Source organism: Macrotis lagotis, chromosome 5 (genome assembly GCF_037893015.1).
Source record: "Macrotis lagotis isolate mMagLag1 chromosome 5, bilby.v1.9.chrom.fasta, whole genome shotgun sequence".
Lineage (NCBI taxonomy): Eukaryota > Metazoa > Chordata > Mammalia > Peramelemorphia > Peramelidae > Macrotis > Macrotis lagotis.
This window is the reverse complement of record NC_133662.1, coordinates 248,832,464-248,855,288: the sequence shown is the minus strand read 5'-3', so window position 1 is coordinate 248,855,288 and position 22,825 is coordinate 248,832,464. Positions and strand designations below refer to the sequence as shown.

Sequence of the window (22,825 nt, the reverse complement as noted above, 5' to 3'; positions counted from 1 at the left end):
CCATTCTGTTCTTTTTCTTCTTTTTTTTCCAGATACTCCCTTCCTTTATCCTTTTTTCCCCCTCCCCCTTTTCCTTTCCTTTCTCTTTCCACCACAAGAGAGGTAAAGCCAACATGGTGTTTAGAGAATTGATATTAGAGTGAGGAAGACCTGGGTTCAAGTCCTGTCTTGGAGATAAAATGGCCATTCTAATTAAGTTACTGGACTTCTTTGTAACTTTCTAAGGTTGTTGGTTGGGGAGACTATGCCTTCTCTTGGGAGAGGGAGTTTCCTTAGAGTTAGAAAAGTTTCTTACTAATGAAATGATGTTCATTCTGTATCCTAGAGCAAGATAGGGTCTTAAGCTAAAGCAGATGAAATTGTCTGGAATCAACTAGTTTTGATGGGCTTTCCCCAGTCAGTAAAGCATGGTCCTGGGGCAGGGCTGCCCTTATTAAGATCTGTCCTGTATTGTGGGTACTGGGCTAGTAGCTTTTAACTCCCCTCTCTGACTCCCTTGCCTGTCTCTCATGCCCTACCAAGTTCTGTAAAAGTCACTGGACCATAGATGGAGAGCTTGAAGGATCCCCTGAGGATATCCAATGACCTTATTTTTACAGATGAGGAAACTTGAAGCCAAGGGAGGTTATATGGGTGTTGTGCATTTGAGATGCTTAGGAAAGATATGAAGAAGGCATTTGTAAATATAAAAATGAGTGAATGAAAACCTGTCTGGGATTGTTTTGTCATAAAAGTTTAAGCCTCTCTTTCCCTCTAACTCCACCCAAATCATGTAGCTTCATGTAAAGCCCTGACTAGAGTTTTCCTCTGTTGGAAGAAAGCTAGAAATAAGACAGACCCTCCATGCCCAGCCCTGATCTGAGGCTTTTCCAGGTATTGGATGTTATCTGATCGTCTGCTTTTGGTATTTCATGCTAATTTGACTTCTTGAAGTTAGGCACTCATTCCTTCCAGTTTTATGACAGATTCCTTCTGAGGGCCCCTCCAAAAGATCAATCAATCAATCAACATTAATTAAGCCCGCCCTATGTGCCAATCCAATGTCTTTGCTAAACAATTCCCAATGTGCAGTTAGAATCCCCTCCCCCTTCATTTCATTTTTTCATTTTCAACTTTTTCTCCTCTCTCTCCCATTGAATAAGGAAGCCTTTGGAAGATCAGACTGGATTCCTTGTGAAAACATCCTAAACCTTCAGGCCCTCCTTCAGCTCCCCTCCTTGCCAGGGGCAGCCATGAAATATTAGGAGAGAACCCTGAATTTGGAACCAGAAGATCTGGCAGTTCTGTTCCCAGTGTTAACTGGGCCAAATTAATTCACTTTTTTGGATCTCGGTTTCCCTCTCTGACAGATAAGAAGGTTGGACTAGGTGATCTCTATGATCTCTTCCAATTTGAAATCTATGTCCTGAAATCTATTTTTTCACTGATTATGGTCCCTTCAGGAGGGTGCTGGTAAATTTTCTTGGCTAATGTGATTTTGTCATGAGACTAATGTAAGGGTAAAAAACCAGACCACTAAAAAAAAAGCAAGCACATCACATTTGTTATCAACTTTTTCTCAGTTGCTCTCTTAAATCTAGACAATCAACAGAACAATCATTTAGGCCCTGACTTAATAGCATTTTTGATATCTAGATGTAAATGCTCACACTGAAACTTTTTTTTTAATTTTTAGAAATTGAGCAGATTCTAGCACAACTCTGTCCTTCTTCCTTCCTCCCCTCAAAGTGGCTTTGGTTCAGCTCTTCATAGGTGTAGAAATAACCAAAGAGAAATTCATTGATGTTTATCCCAAGGAACATCTCTTTCCTGTTCATTGGGTGACCTTTATCTCAGAGATTCCCTTTGAACCATAGATCTGAGTGTTTGTCTTCTTCCTCTTATTTTTCTTGGCTTACGTTCCCTCCCATCAAGAAACCTGGAACAAATAGAAAAACACAAATTATACCAACAGTGAATTTGGTCTTAGCAAATTCTTCATGATGTGGCTTCAGGTTAATCCTTCCTTCCCTGCATTGCACACCTGACTATTGAACTAACCTTTAGTAATAGGCCAATAGACACAATTAGTTTTAAAGACAAGGTATTTACTTGATATGTCAGGTAGTTATGGAATAATCTTTTCCATAAACCTGAGGCACATGGAGAGGTGATCCAGATAGGTATCCAAGATAATGCTTGAACTACTATAGGTCCACAATGCCCTTTTGCTTCTCATGGTATCCTTAGGTTGCTTTACCCTGGAGACATCTCTACTGAGCAGGTTCTTTCTAGAATTCATAGTTGACTCCTGTTCCTGCTATCTGAATTCATGCTTCATGCCTTTGACTTTCTGTTTGTCTCTTTTGGCTGCTCTCAGCTAAATACTATATATTTTTTTTTGGTACAAATAGCCTTTCTGCAGAATGCCTCAGTAGCATGGGTACAGGGGAAGGGCAGGAAGAGAGAGAAATCTTCCTCACAGTACAGAGTCACCCTTCACCAACTGCTCCATGTCTTGCATGTTTCTTGGACTAGCAAATTTACCTTTGGAAAGGTCCAGGAGGCATGACTGGGCTGCTTGTATGAGTGGGTTTTTAAACAGATTGTATCCTCTATTAGAATATAAGCTCTGTAAAGGCAAGGACTGGTTTTGCTTTCATTTCATTTGCATTTCATTCTGGTTTTGTCTGTCCATCCATCCATCCATCCATCCATCCATCCATCCATCCATCCATCCATCTAACCTTTCATCTTATCATCTATTCACCTCTTAACCAACCCTTCATCTGACCATCTATTCATCGATCCAACCATCCATTGATCCAACCATTCATCTGACCATTTATCCAACCATCCATCCACCCATCTATCAACTCACTTTTCTAATCATTAATTCAACCATCCATCCATCCAGTTACAAGTGTTTCGCATGGTGTCTAGGAACATAGTAAACATTTAAAAATGCTTAAAGAGTGATTGCAGCCAGTTTATACATGAATGAATCATTGCCTCTCTTGTCCTTTCCTTCCTTTCTGTGATCATATCCACTGAGCTGGGGGATGGAGGAAGCAACTCATGTCACTGTGTGGAAATATAGACCTGTTTCTGAGGAATACTAAAGAATTCAGTCTGGCGAGATTGGCAGTATCCACCTCATAGAGCATTCTGAGGTGGGTGTTTTCATGTCCAGGTTAACAGGCATTTTGTCTTTCTGTCACTTCCAATTTTTTTATTTTCTCCTTTTTACCTCTTGTTACTCTCTGCCCCACTTTCACCTCTTCCCACCCCCTTTCATCTTCTTTCTTCTCTCCAACCTACTTCCTCCTCTTCTCTTTTCCATCCCCTTTCTCTCCCTATTCATCTTCTTCCCTCCCCTTCTATCTCCTTTTCTCTCTCCTTCAGTTCTCCCTTCTCTCTCTCTCTGTACTTCCTTTTCTCCCTCTATATACACCTCCTTTCTTTTCTATCTCCAAGCACCTCCTTCTCTCCCCATCCCCTCCTATTTTCTCCTCCACTCCTTTTCCTCCTTTAACTTCTTTTCTCCCTCATCCACCTCCTACACTTTTCTTCTCCACCTCTTTCTTTCCCTTTCTCTACTACTCTCTATCCCATCCACTTCCTCCCCATTTCTACTTCCTTTTCCCCTTTCCACTTTTATATCTCCCTGAATTCACCTCCTACTTTCTCCCCTCTCCTCCCCGTCATCCCCTTCTCTTTTCTCACATCTTCTCGCCCCCCCCTTCTTTCCATATCTCTCCTTTTCATTGCAATACTTTTCTTCTCTTCATCCCCATCTTGCTTGGTCCACATTGTCTACCATCTTGGTCGCCACCCTGTCCTGCCTCCAAAGATGCAGTTACTTTCTCATTGTCTTGGAGCCAGAGCCACGATCCACAATCCCACAAGCCAGCAATCAGTGACTGAATAGAAAACTGAGTTTCATAATTCTCCTCAGTTTTTCAGTTCCTTGACTGAATTTTTAGGAGTAAACCCCGTCAGTGAGCCAGGGACTGGCAACGTATTTCCCTGGTTGGTTAAATTGACTGAGCATTACAAGAACTCCAACAATAAAATGTTTGTGGAAAACATTAGGTACTTTGCAGACCTTGTTATTTTACCTGTCCAATGGAACACTGCTCTCATCAGAGTCCCCAGAGTATTTTTCTTTTACTAGTGTGCATGGTAGTTTTGATCAGGAGAGACTCCCAATAATGTCCTATGGGTGGCCAAATGTTTTAAAATTTTTCTTGGCCATTGTTCAGTCTTTGCTAAATTCTTCTCATTGGTTTTCTTTTTAAATTGATGAGCTGGACTAGATGACTTTGATGGTCCATTTTCTTTCTATATATGTTTCTATGCCCTTAGGAGTCAGTCTCTCTCTCTCTCTCTCTCTCTCTCTCTCTCTCTCTCTCTCTCTCTCTCTCTCCAATTTGATAGATGAGAAAACTGAGACCTTGTCAAGTTTGTGTAGTTAATATGTATCAGAGGCTAGATTTGAATCCAGGTCCTCTCTCTGTAGATATGTTCAGTTCACTATGTCATGAACATTTAATAAATGTCTATGTGATGGAATCGAATTGGGTGTATATTCTATAGGGAGCACCACTCATTCTCCCAAATGGATTCATGATAGAAAGAGAAAGAGGCAAATATCCCAGCCTAGGCTAACAATATTGTTTTATCACAGGCCCTTAGAAGAAGGTAAGTTTTTTAAATTTATGGTTGACTTAAAGTTTGGAAGTATAACTAATGTGTTACATGGTGAATTGGAATTCCTAATAATCTCCATAGGCTGGAATGATTGCCCCAGATTAGAAAGATATAATTTAATAGAGAACAATATAAATTCCTGCATTAACTTCAAATCAATGACCTAAATACACAAAAGGGGTGGGTATAGATTTGACTTGATGGTTTCACATTAGAAAGACCTTGGAGTCAGAATCAATCATGAGCTCAGCCAGCCTGTGTCATGACTATGGAAAACTCTACTGTCATCTCAGGAAGTGTTCCTGTATGTGTGGATCTAGATGATGGGAGGTCTTCGTCAGACCAACCTGGCAAAAGACTAAGACCAGTGGTTGGAATTAGAAGAAGACAGATTTGAGGCTAATGGAAGGGTAAACTTTCCAGTAACTGGAATGGAATTGGTTTCTTGACAAAAGATGTGAGCTCCCTTTTAATGGAAGTATTAAAGCTGAGAATAAATGACCCTTGTCAGAGATGCCAAGGACATTCCTACATTGATGGGTGTGCTTGAACCAGTTCATGAAAACCAGTTGTTAAATTTTCAGTGTGAGCATTTAAATCTTGGAAACTGACAAACTCTTATAATTCAGGACTTGATTTATTTTTTTAATTTGTCTAGGCATAAGAAAGTGGTGGAGAAAATGTTAATAATGCATATTAAACTTAAAAGTGTGCCATGTATTCATTTCCCCTCCCTCCAGAGAGATGGTTGTTAAACACTTACCAACATATTTCCCTTCTACAATGTTGTTGAATTGGATCGAAATACCAGTTTTTGTGAGTCTGTCAGTCCAAGGTTCCATGCTGTCTGTCCTGTCTGAGGCTATGGTATAACAGCAAAAGATATTATTCAGATCTTTCTGAGTACATGCCCCACATCTCACCACTGTCTTACCTAACTGTAAAAAGTAGCTGCTATTTTGATTATTAGCATTTTGGAGTCCTAGAATGATGGTGGTACTCTTGACAGTAATAAAGAAGCTCAGAGGAGGGGAGAGATGAGTCCCTTTGTGTTTGAGATAAATTTGGAACATCCTGTTCAAGATGTCCCCAAGAGGTCCTTAATGATGTGAGACTTGAGCTCAGGAAAGAGATTATGTCTCTTTATGTGGACCTGCATAGGGTTAATAATTGACCCCATGTAAGTTGATGAGGCCATCAGGTGAGATAGTATTTAAAAAAAAAAGAGATGAGAAGGGCTAGGATTGAACTTCGGAGGACACAGAATGACATCAGCTGCCCGAGATATTTACTGCATTCTAGGCTGATGGATATTTGGGGGTTTCTTAGAGTTTGAGAGGTACATATACCAATGCTTTGGGTACATTTTATCCTTAACTATGGGCAGCCAGGGATAACTATATGTGACTACACACACGTACATATATGGCTATATTTGTAGATATGCACACCTACATATATAAATATATATAGTTGTATATATATTATATATGTTTATTTTATAATAAATTATAATTTTATTATATACCATTATATATAATTAAATTCTATAGCATATAATGGGCCATATTAATAGTATATATCACTATTTTATTCAGTATTTACTATAGACTATATTACAGACTATAATATATATTATATATAAAATATACCACATTATATAATCTATTATAACATAATATATATATATATATATATATATGTAATATGGCTATTTTGTGGTTGTTCAGTCATTTCAGTCATATCAAACTCTCTGTGACTTCATCTGTGATTTTTTTTTGGCAAAAATAATGGAGTCATTAGCCATTTTCATTTCTATCTCATTCTACAAATGAAAAAATGGAGGCAAACAGGGTAAAGTTACTTGCTTAGGGTTACAGAGCTAATGATTAGTATTCTTGTCAAAGATATTGTAATACTTTAGTATTTTATTCACCTTTTTAGAGTTTTAGAGTTGAGGAAACTGAGGCAAACAGTGTTAACTGACTTGCTCAGGGTCACATCGCTACTAAATGAATGAGGTCAGATCTTGACTTCTTGACTCCAGGCCTGGTGTTCGATCCACTGTGCCAGTTTGTTGACAAATATAGTTTTAATAATTATATAAAATGTAATATAAAATATATAATGTACATACAATATACTATATAACTATATAGTTATTCACATAGTAAATATATAGTCATACTGTTACTATATATAAAGCAGTCTGTGTAATTATATAACTGACCATATAACTATCTCTAGTTATATATATGCATATGTGTATCAAAACATTTTTTTGTAAGCCAATGGGGCTAAGTGACTTGCCCAAGGTCACACAGTCAGGTAATTACTAAGTGTCTGAGGTCATATTTGAACTCAGGTCCTCCTGACTCCAGGGCTAGTGCTCTATCCACTGTGTCACCTAGCTGTCCCTGTATCAAAACATTTTAAAAATTAAAAATAATAGCACAGTTTCCATAGAAACAATCAGTGAAACAATTCATGAACCGATACAATCTCAAGGGAGTGAGCATTAAATGAAGACTCTCCAGGCTCATGATGTGATAAGGATTGCATATGCAATCTTTCTCTGTGAGGAATGAGTGGATTGGAGTCTTCCCTGCAGGCAGTCTTGGCCTTCCTTTTTGAAAATTACTATCTGCTATTGCTCATTTCCTTAGCTGCTCCTGGTATCCGTGTGATTTCTCATATGATTCTCTGCCAGATCTCCATTAAGAGATCACCATTAAGTCTCTCTCATGTCTACCTCTCCCCATGCCCTCAGTGCAATTCACTGGGTGGTGGGCACATCCATATCAAGCACTGGTCTTTCATGGAGCTCTTATGCTCCAGACCTAGGCATCCTGGGAAATATAGACCTTCCCTACCTAGGAGTGAGTGATAATTGTATTTTCATCAAATGTCATTGACTTCTCCTGGTTGGACTCAGCAGTTGCCGGTGACAAAGGCCACTCTTTCAAATGACTTTTTGAATGTTTTGCTCTAAGGGTAGGAGTTGGCATGTTCAAGCCTGGGGCGATTGTATATTTTCAAATGTAAGAACATGGGTTTTGCAGAATCTTAATGGTTCATTTCCCCCTGGTACTCCACACGCTACATATTGGTTTAGATCTCCCACTCTCTTATCTTTAAGGAACAAACAATTGGTAACCCTGACATCTCTGGTTGTGAGTTTCTAGTTCTCTCTCCCTCCAGGAAGACTGTGACTTCTAAGTTGTCATGTAATCTTTAATGTAGGCATTTTCTACCATAAGTAAATCTGGAGCTGAAAATGTGCTGTAAAATAATTTATAAAGTCAAGAATAACTTTGGTGAATGTCACTGAAGACAAATTTTCAAGCCCCTTCTTGGATTTTCAAATCAATTCTGCTCCCCTCCTCTTCCCTGCCAGCCCCAGGGAATTTTTCTGCTTGGTGTTCAGCAAATATCTTTCCCAGTTTGTTTATTTGTGGGGCTTTTGCCAGACCCTACCTCTACCACATTCTAATGGTATGTCTTTATTATTACATCTCAGGTTTGGCATTTATTAACTATGTTGTCCTGAGGAAGTCAACCACCCTTTGTGGAACCTCTGCTTGTCTATCTTTGCAATGGGGATAAAAACATTTGCTCTATAGACTCCCTGGCCTGGTTGGCAGATGACTTGGTAAATAGAATGCTGGACCTAGTTCCAATGTGGTCTGAGACACTAGTTTTTTGACCCTGGGCAAAAATTTGTTTGCCTCAGTTTTCTCTTCTATAAAATGGGGATAATAATGACGTCTACCCCATCAAAAGTGAATAAAGATATAAAATGAAAAATGCATTGCTAGAGTTCATATTAGATAATTATTGTTCTCTTAATAATGAGTGAATTGTGTCTTTATTCAATAGGGTGTGTGAAGTAAGGCTAGAGGTCAAATATATCTCTAAGGGATAAGCCTTCCTGGAAGGCTAAGTCTCCCCGCTTTCTGTCATCCCTGGATCTCATCGGGTTTTATGGATATCACCACTTATGAAGGCCACTGAGGAAACTGGAGAGAATGCAATCAGAATGGGGGAAAGGCTTGAGTTCATATTGTGTGAGAATTAGTTGAAGGAATTGGATATGATTATCCCTGGAGAAGGAAAAATCCAGAGAGATGTGAGAACTGGATTCAAGTGCTTGAAGGGTTGTCTTGTAGAGGAAAGTTAGCCTTGTTCCACAGAAGGGAGAGCTAGGGTCAGTGAGGAGAAACTTAAAAGATGCCAATTTTGGCTTGATATCGGGGAAGACTTCCTGGGCACAGTCCTCATGCAATGGGACCATCATATCCTGAGTCCTTCAAGAGGCTGATGTTATGGATGGGGACTCCTTTCGGATAGAGGTTGGACTAGAAGGGCACATCCTCTTGGCTCTGAATTCAGATTTTGTGGAGAGAGAAAGAGAGAGAGAGAGAGAGAGAGAGAGAGAGAGAGAGAGAGTGAGTGAGTGAGTTTGGGGAAGTTGATTGGGCTCTTTTGGCAGGGGCAGCTGTGAGGGTTGAGGTAGCTGATGTTTTCAGAGGAGAGGAGGATGAGAAGAGTTGATGGGGCATGCATTGTCTAGCAAGGCAAACATTCATCAGAGCCCCAAAGATTTTGGTTTCCTGTTCCTTTTCTCTCATTGCTCTCTCCAAAGCTCCCAACAAAATGGCGTTGAGATTCTACTGGTGGCCTGGACTTTCTGCTCCTCTTATCTGACCTCAGTCAGTCAACTGTGAACCAATAAGAGGGCCAGGTCAGTTGTCAAGAAGCCTCTCCTGGCCCTTCAAATGAATATTGCATTTGCTCTTCTAATTGTTTCATATGAGAGAGTGCTAAGAATATCAAATCTCACCAAAAAAGAAAGCTAATGGAAGCTTTGGGAGAATCACTCCAGCATGGAGGAGTAGCTGAGCCTCACAACTGGAGCACCAAGGCCATTTCTTTGCTACATAGCGAGTCCCAGGTTTTCTGTCTGAAAATGTCTCTCTCTTTCTCTCTCTCTCTCTCTCTCTCTCTCTCTCTCTCTCTCTCTTTCTCTATCTATCTCTCTTTCATCATCAAGTCTGATGCCAGATTTGAACTCAAGTCCTCCTAAATCCAGGGCCAGTACTCTATCCACTGTGCCACCTAGTTGCCCCCAATAAAGCATTGGCCTTGGAGTCAGGACTAAAGGAGTTCAAATCTAGTCTCAGATATTTGCCACTTACTAGCGGTGTGACCTTGGGCAAGTCATTCAACCCTGATTGCCTGGCATCCCCATCCTGATCCCTCTCTGACCACTGGACCCAGATGGTTCTGGAGGAAAAAAGTGAGACTGGTAACTTAGCACAGCCCCCACCCCACTCAAATCCAATTCATGTGCTTGACATAGAATGACCTCCCTGATGTCATGTTCTTCTTAGAGAATGAAGGACAAACATCATCAGGGCTGGCATATTACTTGTGTAGGCAGGTGGCATTGGACTTGTTGAATCACCTGATCAGTGGTTACAATCAGCCTCTTCTTGAAGAAATTTATCTCTTCCAGTGATGGGGAACTCAATTACCTCCTGAGGAAGCCACTTTTGGAGGATTTTTAATATTAGGAAGTTTCCTAATATTGAACAGAAATCTGACTCTAGCAACTTCAAGTTATTACTCACTCTTCTGTCCTTGGTGTCAAAGTAGTACAAATCTCTCTGTCTTCTCTACATGATTCCAGGCATTTGAACATCATTTTCCTAACACTCAGACCTTCCATCCTCCATGCAGAAAATACCTAGTTCCTTTAGCTGCTCATTAAAAGAGCTAGATGGCTCACTGAATAGAGTTGAGAAACAGAAGACTTGATTTTATATTCTGCCTTTGGCACTAGCTGTTCAGACCCTGGGCAAGGCATGCAACTTCTGTCTGCTTCACTTTGATCACTGCTAAAATGGAGGTAACATTACCACCTACAGCACAGAGCAGAGGCTATTTGTTCTTTTATTTTTGGTTATTGAGTTGTTTTTCAGTCATGTCCTTTTCTGATCCCATTTGGGGTTTTCTTGGCAAAGATACTGGAGTGGCTTGTCATTTCCTTCTCCAGCTCATTTTGCAGATGGGGAAACTGAGACAGAGGGAAGTGCCTTACCCAGGGTCACACACCTACCAAGTATCTGAGGCCGAATTTGAACTCAGGTCTCCCTGATCTGGGGCCTAGCTTCCCATATAAATGTTAATCTGATTGTTTTTGTTGCCTCAGTCTTTTTGTTGTTTGTATCAAGGGTCAGAGCCTACTTCCGAGGCACTGCCAGACCCCACCATCTTCACATACCTAGGAATGGAGACTCCAGAGCTTACCCCAACAACTTTCATGAATAGCAAAGCTCTGATTATTCCTTGCCAGCTCCAGAGTGAAGTGAGGAGAGGCAGCAAAGCCTTCACTAACCCCAGTGAAAGTTCGCAGATGTACCCCATCTCTTGTCTCTTTTATTTCTCCTTCCCTCCCACTTCAGATATCTCATGTTAAACTATGTATCTTTAGGGAATAAAAATATATCCATTATAAAAAGTCTTCCTAAGGAGAAAGATTGAGACACCTGAGGTGGGTAAGTTGAAGCCCACACAGGTGGGCTACTGGAAACCTTCCTTTTGTGAATACATCCGGATGAAGATGGAAGAGAGTTTGTTTGGGGAACAGCACTAGCCTGGAGAGCCCTCAGGGCTCCCCTGACTTCCAGTAAGAAAATTAGAAGGTAATGGAAAATTAAGTGGAAAAATTCCTCTCCTTGTATTCAGAGGTTCTTAAATTCTCCCTCTGTAATTTACCATCTGAAGAGCCTGGGACAAACCAACCTCTCTTGGGCTTAGTTTCTCAATCTCCAAAATGAGGGCATTGAACTAGAAGGTTGCCTGTATTCCCAACTAATTTTAATTTTCTGATCATCTCCATCTCACCAGAAACTTGGACTCCTCCTCTTTCATAGGAAACTTTTTTCTATATTTTGGGAGAATAGATCAGTCTCCTTGTATCTTCTCTTATATTGTCCTTTCCCCATATTAGAATGTACATTCATGGAAATATATATATGTATATATATATATATATGATATACACACATACCTTCATCTATATATACATGAATTCATGCATTTACAACACTCATGCTTATACACATGTACACATATGCATACATATATGAATTTGTGTGTAAATTTGTATGTAAATGTAAGCTCCTTGTGAGTAGGGTCTGTTTGTTTGACTTTCTTGAAATTGTATTGTTGTTCAGCCATATCTTATGCCTCATGAAACCAATTGGTGTTTTCTTGGCAAAGATTTTCCATTTTCTTTCTTTAGCTAAATTTTATACATGAGGAAATTGAGGCAAACAGTGTTATGTGATTTGCCCAGGAGTCTGGATTTGAATTCAAGTCTTCTTGCTTCCAGGTCTGGTGCTCATTCAATGAGCCAACAATTATTACCCTCCTGACCATAGCACCTAATGCCTAACTAGAGCATTTATAAAGTATTTACTATTGGTCTGTCTCAGAGTAATTTTTTCTAACCTTCTTTGTCCCAGACCCAATCTTTGGTCTTGGTTTCCATAAGGTATAGGAATAAGACACAGAAAAATTATTTAAATTATGAAAGAAAGATGAAATTTTAATCCATTTTTTCCTATTCTTTGGATTGATTAATTTATTCACAGAACAGAAATGTGACCTGAAATAATTGGTTGGATCTACTGTAATTGGCAATTTGTCACTAATACCTTCTAACTAATAATGAAGAGGAGGTGGAGCCTAATTGCCCTGGGCCAGGCTGCATCACCTTGTCTGTGTGTTCTGTGTATGTGGGGAGAGGGAGAGGCAGAATTTTTTCACCTGGCACCCACTGGGAAGGTGACGTCATGAAAACTTCCATTACTCTCACACTAGATGGTTGGCTACCTTCTCTTATGCTCTACCAAACTCTCAGTCTTAATAAATAGTATCAAAATAGGGGTGGCTAGGTGGTGCAGTAGATAGAGCACTGACCCTGGAGTCAGGAGTACCTGAGTTCAAATCTGACCTCAGTCACTTAATAATTACCTGTGTGGTCTTGGGCAAGCCACTTAACCCCATTGCCTTGCAAAAAACCTAACATCAATCAATCAATCAATCCATCAATCCATCTTATCAAAATAAAAAGTCCACACAGGCATGCCACAGACTCTCAGTTCCAGTGGAGACATTTCCATTACATGGTAGAGTTGTCTCTCGTTACTTCAGTCAACATCCTCACAGTCTTCTGAGAACTCTTATTTTGGGCATGCTAGTCACCATTAATTATTCTCTAATGGCTCACATTATTCTCCAATATACACTATCCCTTCCTACTTGCCATTCTGGTCATCTGGACCTTTCCATCTCCTATCATCCTGCCTTTGGACTGGTCGTCCCCCAACTCCTGGAGTGCTATCTCTCTTCCCTTCTATCTCTTAGAATTACAGCTTCCTTTAGGACTGAGCTCATGTGCCTTCTTCTGTAGAAGCTCTCTCCTGATCCTTGTAGCTTGGGGCTTCTCTTCTTGGAGTCCAGGGGTGGATAGATTTCAGGAGGTCCACGAACTCAACTTGGTTGGACACATGCATAGATATTGGTGTTATATTTGTGCTCTTATATATAAATTTGTATGGCCAGGATGTCCCCAAAACCTTTGTGAAATTTGAAGTTTTTATAATTATATTTTTGTTTCCATATAAGTGGTTTCCTATGAATTTTATCATATGGATTTAAAAACATCATTATGAGGAAGTATCTACAGGTTTCACTGGATCCCAAAGGGATCCTGGACACCAAAAAATGGTAAAGAACTCTACTTGGTGTTTCTCTCCTCATAGTATCATAGCATCAGAGTGTCATAGTATCCTCTACTCTTGAAATAAAGTGTAAGCTACTTGAAGGTAGGGGGGCAGGGGTTGCTTCCATTTTTGCCTTTGCATCTCTAGGGTTTAGTATGGTATCCAGCATATCTATATCTATATCTATATCTATATCTATATCTATATCTATATCTATATCTATATCTATATCTATATCTATATCTATCTATCTATCTATATATATATGAAATAGATGGTTATTACATGCTGAGTGCATTGGATTTGTATATGTTAGGACCTCTCTACTTGAGGGTGAGCTCTTGGTTGGCAGCCACTGTGCTCATCCTTTACTATAGTACCCAAAGCCCCAAGCACCATGTGTGCTTAGTAGACTCTGATTAGTTATTAGAAATCTAGTTTTCTGGTGAGTGGCTTGATTGACCTGATTTTCCTGCAAGAATGGGAAGACTTAAATTTAGGGCATAATCCTAATGAATTCATTCCTTCATGGAATTCAATTAGGTTCCAGGTGGCACAGTGCTTAGAGTGCCAGGCCTGGAGTTAGGAAGACCTAAGTTCAAATACAACCTTGGATGCTTACTAGTGGGGCAGCTAGGTGGCTTAGTGGATAGAACACCAGCCCTGAGTTCAAATCCAGCCTCAGACATTTAATAATTGCCTAGCTGTGTGATCTTGGACAAGTCACTCTTAACCCCATTGCCTTAAATAAAATATTTTAAAAAGATCTTTACTAGCTTTGTGACCCTGGGCAAGTCACTTCACCCTGTTTGCCTCAGTTCCTTATCTGTAAAATGAGGTAGAGAAGGAAATGACAATTCATTCCAGTTTCTCTCTCTCTCTCTCTCTCTCTCTCTCTCTCTCTCTCTCTTCCTCTCCTCTTTACCTCCCTCTCTTTCATCCTTCCTTCTTTCCTCTTTCTTTCCTTTTTTCTTTCTTCCTTTCTTTTTCTCTCTTTGTTTTCTCTTTCTTTTTTGTCTCCTTCCTTCCTTCCTTCCTTCCTTCCTTCCTTCCTTCCTTCCTTCCTTCCTTCCTTTCTTCCTTCCTTCCTTCCTTCCTTCCTTTCATCCTTTAATCTTCCTTCCCTCTCTGTTTCTTTTCCCCTTTTTCTTACTCCCTCCTTCCCTCCTTCTCTTTTTCCCTTCTCTTCCCTTCCCTTCCTCATCCTGTACCCTGAATTCATCCATCAACTCTCTGTCAGAATAGGAGAGGGTTTCTTTATCATTAGTCCATGAAAGGCATTTTGAAAGAAAGATTGACAGGACTTGATGACATACTGGATAAGGGGAATGTTGTTAGCTTGGTAACCTCAATTCTCTGAGGGGAGTGCAGTGTTTACAGTCTTTTCAGGCTGGGTGACCTTGGGTGAATCAATTAAACTCTCTTAGCCTCAGTTTCCTTATCTGCAGTGTGAAGGGTTATACAAGATGACCCCTAATGACTCTTCCAGCCCTACATTTGTTGTCAATCTCCTTGTCCTCTTGTCAGGTGCAGAAACCAAGGAAAATATTATAGAATTTGGTGGTTAATAGAAGACCACTTCTGATCTCTGCTAATTGACTTGGAATATTCTTATACTGGCTGTGAAAAATGGGTTCTCTGGATGTTCTGGATTTTTCTGGATCTTGAGCAGTTCTATAAACACTCTGTGGATCTCTAGCTTAGGAAAGATGCTCAGAGAGAACTAGAAAAGCATGTTTGGTTTTTCTTGTTTTTCCTTCTGGGCACTTTGTCGTAATAAAATGACAACCTACCAGACTTTTCTCTACCTGGGAAGAATTGGTGGCTCTCTAGCTTGTTCTTAGGAGGTTGTTTGCATATGGTAAGGTGTCTCTGCTCTGGATGCCCTTTTTTCTTCTGTATAGTGCTTCCCTATTTCTGTGATCTATTATATCTGAAGCTTCCATGGCCCCTGCAGTCATGGAAACTGGTAGCTACATGTCTGTGACATCAGCAATGGGGAACCAATCATGACAAGCCCCTCCACATTAAAAATATGATAATCCTGATGGCTATGATTGGCTTCAGAGAATGGAGTGAAGAGATCCTGACAGCCTGGGCATCATGCCCTAGTGGGTTTTCTTGCTGGACTGATGATAGCTTTCCTCATTCCACTGAGACCTAGGCTTCATCGTGCTCGAGGCCTCAAATCCTGGAGATTCTGTCCTCACCAGATTCTGGTTGCATCTGTAGTAATGATCAGGGTGGATCTTTAATAACCATCATCACCGCCATTATCAACAACCACAACAAAAGTAATAGCTAGTATTTATACATATTTAAAGCCATAGATTTGTATTATGGGCATATTTTCATTTCCAAGAGAAGGTTTTTAGATTAACTGAGACACTTAAGGCTAAGGGAATTGTGGGAGAGAGACAGGAAGTATCATAATTTTAAGGTTAGCAAAGAACTTTATGTTTTCTCATTTATCCTCACAACTATATAAGGCATTATATTATTTCCCCTCATTTTACAGAGAAGGAAATTAATTCTGGGGAAAAAAGGTTACCTGCTCTGGGTCACACAGCTACAAAATATCTGAGACAAGATTTGAACTTGGATCTTCAACATTGTACCCCATCTCTTGTCTCTTTTATTTCTCCTTCCCTCCCACTTCAGATATCTCATGTTAAACTATGTATCTTTAGGGAATAAAAATATATCCATTATAAAGGCTACCTAAGGAATAAAAATATATGTGTAATAAAAATAAAATGCTTTTATGGGTTTTCTTATTCTTCGGGGAAGATCTCTTTATTTTCTATTCATTGGCCTGTAGACAGTTCCCAGGTTCTCAGGTTGTGTCTGTGTTGTTTTGCCTCTTTTGCTCCACCTCTATCCTCTGTAAAATAAAAGAAAAACTATCTTCCTATTAAAGTCCAATTTAAGGCCTCCTGGGGTCCCAGCCTTGGTGTTTAAGTGGAGTCATTGACTTTAGCCCCCAGAGATTCTGTTGTCTGGCTCAGGGAGGATCAGACTCCTGGGGACTGTTCCCCAAGAGGCAGAGACAAGACCAAGACTTTCCTGGTCCTTCTGAGTGATGAGAGGCTTGAACTCAGCAAAGGTGTCTAAGAGGTTGAGGCAGCAGCTTTGATGTGCTTTGCTAGGGGAGGGAGAGGCAATGGGACAGCAGATAATGGAGATCTTGTCATTTCTGAAATTCATTGTCTTTTTTTTTTTTGGTAATTTTTCTTCATCCCTCACCTCTCTGTTCACAACCACATCATCTCAGAAAGGAAGCTGTCCTAAGGCCTCCTATGGCCATAGGGGTGGCAATGGAGATGGGGTCAGGTGCTTGGGCTCTCTGGCCACCAGGCTGGGGAGGGATTTCACATGTATTACATATCCAGAGGACTTCAGGAGTATCTGCTGTGATAGTTGACGTTGGTGTTATTACTTATTCTAGTGGCAGCTTGAATAGATAACCTTGACCTTGGCTGACATCTGGTGGAATCCACACTGACTGATGGAGACCTTGGCAAACCACAGATCCCCCAGGAGTTTCCATAAGAACTGGGGCCACTCATTCTAGGAGAAGGCATTGTTCATGACATTCGTGAAAACACAGATCCTGGATTAAACACACATGTGTGTCTATATGTATGTGTGAATGTGTTCCTCTCCATGTGAATATGGATGCACAGGATGTCCCCTGAAGCTTAGTGGAATTTAAAATTTTTAATAGCAGAAAGCTGCCATCTTGAAAGTAGGAAATCTTCCACTCTTTGTATTTGTACAAGGTCTGTCACATAGTCCACACTTAACAAATATATGTAGATTGAATGGCACGTGCATATCTAGCTACCCATGTGTCCACACATATAACATACAACATGTATGTTTATGCATACTCAATATACACATACCTTAAAATATATATATACCCTTGTAAATATACATAAATAAATATAACACATAGAAACCCTTCTAAATATAGAATAGCTATAACTATAGATACCTATTTAAATAGTAATATGTTACCTTTTAAAATAGAAATAAATTACAACCCATTTATCTAGACATTTGCATATATAGTCACATGTATGGCATCAAGATTTGCATATTTGCATACATACATGTTACAATCTATGTATCATGTCTGTATATGTACATTTACATTTTATATTTTGCATCATGTATTATAATAGATAATATTTAGAATTATATCTAGGTAAGCTCCCTGAGGGTAGAGGTTGTTTCATTTGGATCTTCATATTTAGGGGTAAGTGACTTGCCAGTGTCATGTGGGTATTAAGGAGCAGAGTGGGTCTTTATATCCTAGTTCTGATTCTTGTGGTTGAACTGAATCCAGAGTGGCCATGCATCCTTGAGTCTGTCTTGTCTATTGTGCTACACAAAAACAGTTTCTTTTTTCTTTTTCTTTCCTTTTTTTTGAAGAGGCAATTGGAGTGAAGTGACTTACCCAAAGTCACACAGCTAGTTAGTGTCAAATATCTAAGGTTGGATTTGAACTCAGGTCCTCCAGACTCCAGGGCCAATGCCATTCACTGCATCATTTAGAAGCTCCTTTAGAATCAGTTTTTTAAGGAAGTCCTATAGTCCTATATATAAATGTGGGATCACTGTGCTGACCTTTAGAAAGTGTGACCACTAACCTAATTTCTCCCATTGTGCTTAGTAGTTTTCTTTCCATTTATATTTAGTGGATATGATATATTTATGTTTATTGATTTTTATGAACTTTTAAAAGAATAAATCTATAGGTTATTCAAGGAGCACTGATTAAACAACTCACATGTGTCAGTTAAAGGGAATCTGGCGACAAAACTGAAGCAATCCTTGTTTCCAAGGAGCCTCCATTCTATAGGAAGACAACTTGTGAATACATATAGATTTGAATAAAACAGATACAAATAATGGGGCATAGGGAGAGGAGAATCAGAAATGATTCATGAAGACGATTGAACTGAGTCTTGAAGGAGATCAGAGATTCCAAGAGGCAGAATCTAGACACGAACATGTTCCAGGACTGGGCAAAGACATGGAGATGGGAGATGGAGCTTCATGTATTCATGGAAGTACAACAGGACCTCATGTTTGGACCTTAGAGTAAATGGACAAAAATGTCTGAGGATAGGATCAGGTTGAGACAGACTTTAAATGAGAAAAAGAGAAGTTCCTGAATAAATCAAGGCACACAGATTAAGGAAATAATTTTCCTTTTTTAAATTAATATTTTATTTATCATTTTTTTACCCTAAACTCTCTGATTTTCGAATGCTAGGGGATCCAAGGAAATCCGATCTCTCCTTAACCCAAACTGTAGTAGGGCAACTGGGACTTCATCTAAGGCCGCCAGAATTTCGAGGGATCCAAGATTTGTACTTTGCTGATGCTTTCACTTTTTTTGAAGTTAAATAATTTGTTATCAATGATTAACCAATAAGTATTGATTAAATGTGTAGGAAGAATTGGACACTGAGAATATGAGGACAAAGATCGAACATGGCCTACTCTTAAGGAGCTCATATTTTATGTCGTTCATTATATGCACATAAATTAGTACATAATTAGACATGTTCATCAATTAGTACACATAAAATATATCCAAGAGTGGGGTAGGGAGCTATCTGCTACTTAGGTGGTGTTGGTGGTGGTGATAGATTAGAAGAATAAGCAAATTTGGATGTTAATAGAAGTTCTACTTTGCCATACCTGGTAAGCCCCTCCCTGGCCTGGCCCATTGGAACAATGTCCCAGTGGTGGTCTCGTGGTCTCCTAGCACCTCTTCACCAAGGGTTGTTATCCCGGGTGATGAAATTTCTTGTTTTGGCTTTGAAATTATCTTCCTTTGTCTTCCATAGGCAATGATTTCTTTTATAAAACTAAGCAAGCAATATCTCCTTCTTGTTGCTGTTTGTTCTTTGTTCTCAAAAAAGACCATGACATGCAAGTGGGTTGGATTTACAGCCTTGTAGTATGTAAAGGTGGAAGTCAAAGATGTCCTGGTCTCAATTGGTCAGAGAACTTGATGACACTTCCCCAACTTTTGAAAATGGTAATGACCTTTTTTTTAAATCATCACTTCCTGATATGCCCTCCTCCCAGAAAGCCTCCCTTTGACTAAACAAAAGCAAAACCAACCAATACAGTTATTGCATCTATTTACTATATTTTATTTCATATCCTGAGCCCTCTCCCCTCTTCTATACAGAGTCAAAGGGAAAGTTGGTATCTTGGCTCCCATAGGTAGTATTTCAGTAAGACTTGTATTATCATGGATAAGTTACTCTAAGAGTCTCAGTTTTCTCCTCTGTAAAATGATTCTCCCTCAGAGTAGTTATGAGACTCACATGAAATAATGCATATAAAGCACCTTGGAAAAGCTGAAATAATGTAAATATTATTATTTTGGATAGTTTTATTTTAGTTTAGGAATTATTGGTTTACTTCAAGTGGATGTGATTTTAAAATTCTTTTAGCCATATTCTTTAAAATAGTTAATTACATAATTACATCTATCCTTTGAAGGACAAATTTGGAGATCTGACAATTCCCAAGAAGCTGGGGGGTCTTGCCAGGTATATATTCCTACCCGAGGGACCCAACCAGGAAAATCCAAGAACCCAGATTGGGGGGTCTGCCAAGATATCAAGATAGTTTGTTTCACCAAGGAAGTGTCACATCACGGAAACCTTGGCAATGGAGGAAAAGGCTCTGCCCCAGTCAGTTCCTGGGTTCTGTGGTCATCAGGATGCAGGGATGGGTGGACATCTGCCTGCTTCTGCTAATCTAATTACTCATTCTCTACCCCCCCCCCCATTAGGAGACCTTGATACCTGGGTCCAAATTTTTTCCCCTAACATCATAGGCCTCTGCTTTTTGTACCGTATGCAAGTAGAAAGAGCCTGTGTCAAGCCACAAACCTCATATTCTGCCGGTATTGCTCAATTCATGAGACTAGAGAAGGAAGCAGTTAGGATAAGACTCTAGGCAGTGAATTCCATTTTTAAAAGATTTATTGGCTCACAAGAATCAGTTAATTAAGAAGCTTTGTTAAGCCTAGTTTACATATGCATGCACACTCAGAAGACATCCACCAACGAAGATTCATTCATGTAGAAAAATGAATTCATACATGGAACCAGTCAAAAGTTAACACTCACGTAGTTTTCCATTTCTTCCTCAACCAGGGGAAGTTTCCCTGGGGAGAAGGAAGGACTTTCCAGTACTCACAGATTCTGACATTTGACTATTGTGTATGTGTTTATAGTTAGGTTGTTGTTATGGAAACTTCATTACTAAAAGAGTGGGCTGCTTTCTTTGATCATATATCTCTATTGCCTAGCAGAGTCTTGGGTAAATAGTAAATTCTTAATAAATGTTTGTTTAGCATACATTTCCACTGGATACTGCTATGCTCAACATATTTCAATGGGTGCTTCTCAAAGATGCCCTTTTGTTGTGCAGTCGATTCAAATTCTGTTCCAGATGCTGACCCCTTGTATGACTTTGGGCAAGTCACTCACTTCAGACCTCAGTTTTCTCATCTATAATTGAAACAGATGTACCTGATGACCTCTGAGGGCCTTTCCAGCTCTGTCTAAACCACTTAATCTCTCAATGTCTCCTATACAGTTCTAAGATTTCAATAAATTAAAGAGAAGACCCTGATCTACATAGGTAGAGGGAAATTCCTCAGTGGAGATCATAGGATCATAGACCAAGGGTTAGAAGGGACCCTGGAAACCACAAATGCAACCCCCTTATTTTATAGACATGGAGACTGATATCTGATTCAAAATCTGTTCTTTCTTGACTTCAGATCCATCATTCTAGTTACAATGCCACCTAGCTGGCTGCCCCTTACCAAAGAAGTTACAAATGGGGCCCAAAATATAATTTAAAAGATTTATTTATTTACTTTTGGATTTTTCCTATATCTTCTCTCTTCTTTCAATCAGAGAGTCATCCCTTACAATCAAGAACTAAAAATAAAAAAGATAAAAACAAAGAGGAAAAAAATCAGAAATATTGATCAAATATACTGAAATATTTATTTAATATTCAATCAGAAATATTTGTCAAATATGCTAAAATATGTTGACATTATTTGTAAAATCTTTGCAAAAGAGGTGAGGGGAGATATTCTCTTTTTTTCTTTTCTTTGTGATCATACTTGTGCATTGCAATTTTGCAGCATTCAAGAATAATAATTACAATTTCATCAATCATTAAGTCCTTACCCATAGCAATCATTTTGGTTGTATGGTTTGAAATGGGCCAGATGTTGGAAATTCTTTTCTCCCCTTGCCTTAAATGGTGCTTTGTAACTTCCTTACCTATTCCGATCGATTATGAAGGCTTGACTTCTGATGATCATTGCCTTTTTAAGAAGGTGCTGAGTAATCTCAGTAGAGAGAGAGATTCATGGGGGAAAACTTGGGAAAGGAAAAGCTTCTGATGGGGCTCTCTTCTGGAAGAAGCAGGAGTCCAAGGATCCCATGGGTATCCCATTTCTTTAACCTTTCTTCTTCTTTAGGAAGTGGTGTAGGGGGAGGTCATGACTCTCATTTTCTTATCCTCAATGTCAGATAGAGGATGCAGTGGATGGAGTGTTAGGACTAGAGTCTAGAAAACTTGAACTAAAATCCAGTTTTAGTCACACACTCAACCATGGGACCTTGGACAAGTCACTAAATTCTGCCTGCCTTAATTTTCTCAGCAGTAAAATGTGGATAATTATAGCACCTACCTTCTATTTCACAAGGCTGTGTTGAGGATTGAATGAGCTAATACTTATAAAATCCTAGCACACAGTAGCTGCTTAATAAATAATTATTCCCTTTCCCTTTTCTTTACTCTTCTGATCTATAATGTTATTCTGTATAGTCATAGTGAGAAGATAATAGTTCTGGAGCTGCAAGGAACCTGAGAGACCATGGAGGACATTTCCTTCATTTTCCAGGTGAGGAAACTGAGGTACAGAAAGATAAAGTGTCCTGGGAGGCTGTGGCAATTCGACACTATCATGTTCTTCTCAAAGAATAGGAAGCTGAAGAGAAGGGGAAAGGGAAGGGGAAGGAGATGTCAAGTAATTTGCTAGAAAGCTACCAAGGTGGAATTTGAATTCTGCATTTCTGGACTCTAATGCCAGTGCTCTCTCCACTATTCCTTGTTGCCAGAATGTTCTTAAAAACTCGTTCTATTAAATCCCATGCCATTGTAGAAAATATCCTGGACTGTGAGCAGAGGTCCAACCCTAGCTCTACTGTCAAATCTGGGACAGATTGGTTTATCTCTCTCTGTACCTAGAGACTGTATAGTTTTGAAAA

General features: G+C 39.5%; 1 protein-coding gene and 1 long non-coding RNA gene across 2 annotated transcripts in view; one reads left to right on the top strand and one right to left on the bottom strand.

Moving 5' to 3' along the window:
- GALNT17 (polypeptide N-acetylgalactosaminyltransferase 17) overlaps positions 1 to 22,825 on the top strand; it is a 449,443-nt gene that overhangs the window by 86,829 nt on the left and 339,789 nt on the right. The window lies entirely within an intron of this gene.
- LOC141488897 (uncharacterized) lies at positions 1,537 to 15,401 on the bottom strand. Its single transcript, XR_012468840.1, has 3 exons — positions 15,281 to 15,401; positions 5,456 to 5,554; positions 1,537 to 1,918 (listed from the first exon to the last, which is right to left on the bottom strand). It is a non-coding gene; the product is annotated as an uncharacterized LOC141488897 (long non-coding RNA).